This window comes from Pipistrellus hanaki (assembly GCF_964339955.1).
Source record: "Pipistrellus hanaki genome assembly, chromosome: 2".
Lineage (NCBI taxonomy): Eukaryota > Metazoa > Chordata > Mammalia > Chiroptera > Vespertilionidae > Pipistrellus > Pipistrellus hanaki.
The window spans coordinates 199,665,947-199,674,115 of NC_140504.1; the positions used below are offsets into that span (position 1 = coordinate 199,665,947).

The 8,169-nt window shown below is 48.9% G+C and overlaps 1 long non-coding RNA gene across 1 annotated transcript; it reads left to right on the forward strand.

Annotated features, from left to right (window-relative positions):
• Positions 1-1,492: 1,492 nt before the first annotated feature.
• Positions 1,493-5,147, forward strand: LOC311616804. Its single transcript, XR_014793993.1, has 2 exons — positions 1,493-1,791; positions 1,983-5,147. It is a non-coding gene; the product is annotated as an uncharacterized lncRNA (long non-coding RNA).
• Positions 5,148-8,169: the final 3,022 nt, after the last annotated feature.

Sequence of the window (8,169 nt, forward strand, 5' to 3'; positions counted from 1 at the left end):
GCTCACTTGGGTTCTAGTCTGACGGATTCTCCCCTGCGGCTCCCTTCTTCCCCATCAGCAGCCATGGATGCGTCCTCACCCTCATGTTTTTTTGTTTTTGTTTTTTAATATATTTTATTGATTTTTCACAGAGAGGAAAGGAGAGGGATAGAGAGTTAGAAACATCAATGGGAGAGAATCATGGATCAGCTGCCTCCTGCACACCCCCTACTGGGGATGTGCCTGCAACCAAGGTACATGCCCTTGACCGGAATTGAACTTGGGACCTTTCAGTCCGCAGGCTGACCCTCTATCCACTGAGTGAAAGCGGTTTTGGCGTCACCCTCATGTTCTATCATTTACCTAGAACGTGGGATTGCTGACCTTGCTATTTTTTCCTTGATACCACATCTTTTTATTTCTTAAGATATTTTTGTATTTTTAATTTGTTTTTAAATATATTTCTTTATTGATTTCAGAGGAAAAGAGAGGGGGAGAAAGATAGAAACATCAATGATGAGCTCTAACTGGTTTGGCTCTGTGAATAGAGTGTCGGCCTAAAGACTGAAGGGTCCCAGGTTCGATTCTGGTCAAGGGCATGTACCTTGGTTGTGGGCACATCCCCAGTGGGGAGTGTGCAGCAGGCAGCTAATGGATGTTTCTCTCTCATCGATGTTCCTAACACTATATCTCTCCCTTCCTCTCTGTAAAAAAAATCAATAAAAATTAAAAAAAAGGAAACATTAATGATGAGAGAGACTCATTGATCGGCTGCCTCCTGCACACCCCCTACTGGGGATGGAGCCCACAACCCAGGCATGTGCCCTTGGCTGGAATCAAACCTGGGACCCTTCAGTCTCTATCCACTGAGCCAAACTGGCTAGGGCTGTTATTGATTTTTAGAGAGAAAGGAAGGAGAGAAACATCCATCAGTTGCCTTCTACACGTCCCCTATGGGGATGGAGCTTGCAACCTGGGCATGTGCCCTGACTGGGAATCAAAAAGGCAACCTTTCGGTGCACGGAACAATGCCCACCCAAGGGAGCCACACCAGCCAGGGCTCTGAGAGGCTCCATGCCGCAGTGCACACCAACAGTTAATTTCCCGTTGCTGCACAGCGTGCCCCTCCCCCTCATGTGCCAGTCCTCACGCTGGGAGGACACGGGCAGCTGCCCTGAGATCACAGTGTTCCGTGAAGACCCGCCATCGTCCCCCTTGGGACCTTCAGGAGTCCCTCTTGGTGGGGGACGATGGGTCTCCGGTGTGCTGGCTTCACTCTGCCAATCTTTTTTTTAAAATATATTTTATTGATTTTTTACAGAGAGGAAGAGAGAGAGAGAGAGAGCTAGAAACGTCGATGAGAGAGAAACATTGACCAGCTGCCTCCTGCACACCGCCTACCGGGGATGTGCCCGCAACCAAGGTACATGCCCTTGACCGGAATCGAACCTGGGACCTTTCAGTCCGCAGGCCGACGCTCTACCCACTGAGCCAAACCGGTTTCGGCCACTCTGCCAATCTTGCCAGTGCATTCTTCATGGCTAAGGCAGCGGGCACCCCTCCCTTTCCCACGAGCACCGGCGGCATTCAGCTCCCTCACTCTCGCCCACCCGTTGCCTGAGTAGCAGAAACCCAATTATCACTTGAATTTCCTTTTTTCTAGTTACGGGGAGGTTGGGCACCGCTCCCTGTTCTCGTTAGTCACGCTCACGGCCCCTGGTCCAAAGGCATATTCAGGTCTTCAGTTCATTTTTCCGTTGCTGTCTCTCTTCCCCCTTGATTTTCAAGAGTTCCATGAATACTCTGGATCAGGCCAAAACCGGTTTGGCTCAGTGGTAGAGCGTCGGTCTGTGGACTGAAGGGTCCCGGGTTCGATTCCGGTCAAGGGCATGTACAACTGGTCGATGTTTCTCTCTCATCAAGGTTTCTAGCTCTCTATCTCTCTCCCTTCCTCTCTGTAAAATATCAATAAAATATATATTTTTTAAAATACTCTGGATCAGCACCGCCCAAAAGGACTTCCTGGAATTATTCTTATCGATACCATATTAGTTCCTAAGGGCCGCTGGGAGGAATCACGAACACACGAGGCGGCTGAAGACACGAGGAATGTGTTCTCACAGGCGGCGGGGTGGGGGTGGGGTCCGGCTGGAGGCTCTGCAGGGAAAGCTGCCTCCTGCCCCTCTCACCCTCGGGACCTGCTGGCCACCTCTGGGTCCTTGGCTTGTGGACACATCGCTCCAGTGTCCGAGGACGCAGAGCCAACCGTCTTCTCGTCCCAGCATCCCCTCTGCCTCTGGTCTGAACGGCCTCCTTCCTCTTACAAAGATACCACTCACTGGATTAAGACCTGCTCAAGTGAATGTATGACCTCATCTTAATTTGATGACATCACAAAGACCTCTATTTCCAAATGAGGTCACGTTCAGGACCAGGGTCCAGATAGGAACACAGTCTTTTGGCGAACACAATGCCATCTCCGGTAGACACTGGTCGTCATGGGCATTAAGGATTTGAAATGTGGCTGCCGAAAATATATCTTTGTTAATTTCAGAGGAAGGGAGATGGAGAGAAAGATAGAAGCATCAATGATGAGAGAGAATCATTGAACCGCTGGCACCTGCATGCCTCCCCCCCCCCCCCCCCCCCCCCGCCCCACTGGGGATTGAGCCTGCAACTGGGGCATGTGCCCTTGACCGGAATCAAACCCAGGACCCTTCAGTCCACAGGCCGACGCTCTACCCACTGAGCTAAACCAGCAAGGGCGCATCATAAGTGTTTAACTGAGGTAGCTACATGTGCCCAGTGGGGGCTGTGTCAAACACAGTCCTAAACATGCACATCTGACTGCTTTAAACGTTGTACATGTGCTGCTAACACTGCCGTGTCCTTTGTTGAAAGGAAATTCTTACTTTTGATAACCTGTGTGCTTTTTTTCTTTTTCTTTTTAATGTGTTCTTACTAGAGGCCCAATGCAGGAAGATTCGTGCAAGAATGGGCCTTCCTTCCCCTGGCTGCCAACACTGCCTTCGCTCTGGCCAGTCGCCCTTCTGCCTTCCCACGCTGCCCAGAGGCCCTGAGAGTGGCCATGGCTATGATGTGCAAGCTTCCTGCCCCCAGCCGCTGGGTGCCTGCATATGCAAATTAACTTGACATCTTTGTTGGGTTAATTTGCATACTCACTCTTGTCTGGTGGGCATCGTGAAGGTATGGTCAATTTTCATATTTCTCTTTTATTAGTACAGATTGATTTCAGAGAGGAAGGGAGAGGGAGAGTTAGAAACATCAATGATGAGAAAGAATCACTGATTGGCTGCCTCCTGCAGACCCCCTGCTGGGGACCCAGCAGGAAACCCAGGCATGGAGCCCCAACCAGAGCCCCCAATCCCTGACCAGTGACTTCCTGGTTCATAGGTCAACACTCCACCACTGAGCACACCAGCTGGGCTAGTTCAGAGGTCAAGGCTACTTGAGTGAATTCACCATCTGAGGGAAGACCAGACTTTCCCTTAAAATCAAGGTGATCACATGCACAGACTCACCTGACTTGTGGGAGCTGTGGATTCTGCTCTGACGGACAGGCTGTGGGAGAGCTGCTGTAACTGCTCCGTGAACAGCCCCCCCCGTGTTTTCCAGCATTTTGCTAAAAATCCCTTCCGGGGCGGTGGGGTCCAGCAGGTCTCCTCCAGAGCGGGTGCTGCCTCCACGGGCCAGCATACACAGCTGACATCACACGGAGAATCCGGACTGTAGGTTTGAATAACCAGGTCAAACCCTTCAGCAACGCTGTGAGGATCCTGTCACCTTAGGGAAGTCGCAACTAGAGTCCAGGGACTTAGGAAGCCTGGGGTTTATTAGCCCTCAGAGGGCTTACCTTTAAAGGGCCCCGTACTGATGGGTTCAGCGGGGGGAGTGAGAGGAGGTTCGGGCGGGGCGGGCACCGGAGGCGGGGCTGGAGCCTGAGGTATGGAGGCTGGAGTGGGAGCCAGATGGCTCCAGGGCGGAGCCTGAGGAAGGGGAATCCAGCCGGGAGGCAGGCCTGCAACAGAGGAAAGGAACCGGAGGCTTCCGAAGCCGTCTTATTTCTCCAAAAGCTGGTTGGGCCCTGGCCGGTGTGGCTTTGTGGATAGAGCGTCGGCCTGCAGACTCAAGGGTCCCAGGTTCAATTCCGGTCAAGGACATGAACCTTGGTTGCAGGCACATCCCCAGTAGGGGGTGTGCAGGAGGCAGCTAAGGGATGTTTCTCTCTCATTGATGTTTCTGGCTTTCTCTCCCTCTCCCTCTCTCTCTGTAAAAAAATTAATAAAATTGCCAGGACTACTTTGGCTCAATGGATAGAGTGTCGGCCTGTGAACTGAAAGGTCCCAGGTTCGATTCCAGTCAGGGGCATGTACCTCGGTTGCTGGTACATCTCTAGTAGGGGGTGTGCAGGAGGCAGCTGATCGATCGTTCTCTCTCATCGATGTTTCTAGCTCTCTATCCCTCTCCTTTCCTCTCTAAAAAAATCAATAAAATATATTTTTTTAAAAATTAATAAAATATATATATTTTTTAAAAAGCTGATTGGCTTCAGTTAATTCTAAAACCATTTGTGAAGAGGCAACCTCAGATTCCTGGTAATGTTTGGAAGCCTCAAAATACCACTCAAAATAGGTGTCCCATTTGGCAATTTCAGAGCTGCAGTTGTCCAATTAAGCTTTTTAAAAAGTTTGGATTGGATGCCAAAACCAATTTGGCTCAGTGGTTGGAGCGTCGTCCTGTGCACTGAAGTGTCCGGATTCAACTCCGGTTAAGGGCATGAACCTTGGTTGTGGGCAATCCCCAGAGGGAGATGTGCAGGAGGCAGCTGATCAATGTTTCTCTCTCATCGATGTCTTTAACTCTTTATCTCTCTCCCTTCCTCTCTGTAAAAAATCAATAAAATATATTTTTAAATAGCCAGGACCGGTTTGGCTCAATGGATAGAGCGTCGGCTTGGGGACTGAAGGGCCCCGGGTTCGATTCCGGTTAAGGGCATGTACCTTGGTTGCGGGCATATTCCCAATAGGGGGTGTGCAAGAGGCAGCTGATCAATGACTCTCTCTCATTGATGTTTCTAACTATCTCTCTCCCTTCCTCTCTGTACAAAAATCAATAAAATATATTTTTAAAATATATATATATATATTTTTAAATAAAGTTTGGATGCTAGCCAGCATGGCTCAGTGGTTGAGCGTTGACATGTGAATCAGGAGGTCACAGTTCGATTCCCAGTCAGGGCACATGCCCAGGTTTGGGGCTCAATCCAAATGATTTTCTCTCATCATTGATGTTTCTTCCGTTCTTTCTCTCTTATTTAATATTTTTATTGATTTCAGAGAGGAAGGTAAAGGGAGAGATAGAAACATCAATGATGAGAGAGAATCACTATTTGGCTGCTTCCTGCATGCCCCCCACTGGAGCCTGCAACCCAGGCATGTGCCCTTGACCTGAATTGAACCCAGGACCCTTTAGTCTTCAGGCTGACACTATCCATGGAGCCAAACTGGCTAGGGCCATCATTGATGTTTCTATCTCTCTCTCCCTCTCCCTTCCTCTCTGAAATCAATTAAAAAATATATATATTTTTTAAAAGTTAAGTGTTGGAATCTCAAATGTTTCCTGTAATTACCGAGAACCTAAATTACTTTTGGTCACATTGTCCATTTAGTTAAAAATGCACATGAGGAGAGGCTGTGGTTTTTATTATTTTTTAAAAATATATAATTTATTGATTTTTTTTTTATAGAAAGGGAGAGGGATACAGAGTTAGAAACATCCGTCAGCTGCCTCCTGCACACCCCCTACTGGGGATGTGCCCACAACCGAGGTACATGCCCTTGACCGGAATTGAACCTGGGACCCTTGAGTCTGCAGGCCGACGCTCTATCCACTGAGCCAAACCGGTTTTGGCAAGGACGGTGGTTTTTATTTTTTATTTTATTTTATTTTTTTATTTATTTTTTAAATCGAATTTATTTAAACAATACAACAAAATTTAATCAACAATATCTTTATGGTTTTTATTTTTTTTAAATATATATTTTATTGATTTTTCACAGAGGAAGGGAGAGGGATAGAGAGCTAGAAACATCGATGAGAGAGAATCATTGACCAGCTGCCTCCTGCACATCCCCTACCAGGGATGTGCCCACAATCAATGTACATGCCCTTGACCGGAATCGAACCTGGGACCTTTCAGTTTGCAGACCGACGCTCTATTCACTGAGCCAAACCGGTTTCAACAAGGACTGTGGTTTTTAAACATAAATTCAGCCAGGGTACACATAGGCGGGAGACCTTGAAAATATTTAGATAACTGAGACCATAAACTTTTCTCTAACTATGGTTGGCAAACTACGGCTTGCGAGACACATGCGGCTCTTTGGCCCCTTGAGTATGGCTCTTCCACAATATACCATGGCCTGGGAGGGTCTACTTTGAAGAAGTGGCGTTAAAAGAAGTTTAAGTTTAAAAAATTTGGCTCTCGAAATAAATTTCAATCGTTGTTGATATTCGGCTCTGTGGACTAATGAGTTTGCCGACCCCTGCTAGGACAAGGGCCCAGTTAAATCAGCTCAAGCAACCTGCAGGCTCAGTCCTGGCCAGTCCCGCTGAGAACAGTCTCCCTTTAGGACAGCCTGGTCATAGAAGGAAAGCCCATGGCCTGCCCAGGACAGAGCCTGCTGTCACTGCCCGCAGACCCAGGGGAAGGGCCTGTGACGGAGCACCCACCTCGGTGAGCAGAGGTCGGAGAAGGCCTTTGGAAGAGGCTGCCGCTGGTACATGTTATTAAGGGAAACCCCACAGCGGACTGCGGGTGGCAGCGAGATGCGTGGATCCTGGCACCACTCAGCAGGCACTGGACAGCTCTCCTGGGCACCCGGCGTAGTCACAGCGCGAGTTCGTGCCTCTTCCCCGTGCCGGTAACAGCCAGAACCCGGCCCACAGCGGGAGGCAGGGGGTGATATTGCCTCGTTTCAGAACAAACACATCGTTCTCCTCCCCACCTGGCAGTCTCAATGGGGCAGTCTGGTTCCAGATAGAAGCTCACTGACAAGCCGTCCCAAGACACTGCCTGGCCCCCCGGGGCTCAAGCCAATGTGTCAAACGAGAGCCCAAACAACCATGGTCTTCTAACAGAAAAAAAAAAAAAAAAAGGAAAATAGCCCTGACCGGTTTGGCTCAGTGGATAGAGCATCCGTCTGTGAACTGAAGGGTCCCAGGTTCGATTCTGGTCAAGGGCATGTTCCCTGGTTGCGGGCACATCCCCAGTGGGAGGTGTGCAGGAGGCAGCTGATCAATGTTTCTCTCCCATCAGTGTTTCTAACTCTCTATCCCTCTCCCTTTCTTTCTGTGAAAAAAATCAATAAAATACATTAAGAAAAGAGACAAGCCGAAACCTGTTTGGCTCAATGGATAGAGCGTCGGCTTTGGGACTGAGGGATCCTAGGTTCGATTCCGGTCAGGGGCATGTAACTTGGTTGCAGGCACATCCCCAGTGGGGGGTGTGCAAGAGGCAGCTGATCGATGACTCTCTCTCATCGATGTTTCTAACTTTCTCTCTCCCTTCCTCTCTGTAAAAAATCAATAAAATATATTTTAATAAAAAGAAAAAGAAAAAGAAAAGAGACAAAACCCCCGAAAACTCCAAACAGATCTCGAGTCAAGCCTGGAGAGCTTCAGAACACAAAAGCAGAAGGTCCGACCCAGGAGAACTTATCCTGGAGCTCCCGAGCCGAGGAGGAGAACGGAGCTCAGCCGGCTCTGTGGGCGCCGCACCTGTTTGCTCCCCAGACCTGGAGCTATGGGGACCAGGGATCTCTCCGGATCCCAGGTGAGCCCCAAACATGCAGACGTAAGTAAAAAGTCGGCCAGGAGTTCATTCACCAAAAAGGATATATTTAGGGGTAAAAACAAACAAAACAGCCGAAACCAGTTTTGCTCAGTGGATAGAGCGTCTGCCTGCGAACTGAAGGGTCCCGGGTTCGATTCTAGTCAAGGGCATGGACCTTAGTTGCGGGCTTGATCCCCAGTAGGGGGTGTGCAACAGGCAGCTGGTGGATGTTTCTCTCTCATCGCTGTTTCTAGCTCTCTGTCCCTCTCTCTTCCTCTCTGTAAAAATCAATAATAAAATATATTTTTAAAGAAACAAACAAAACAAAGCCTATA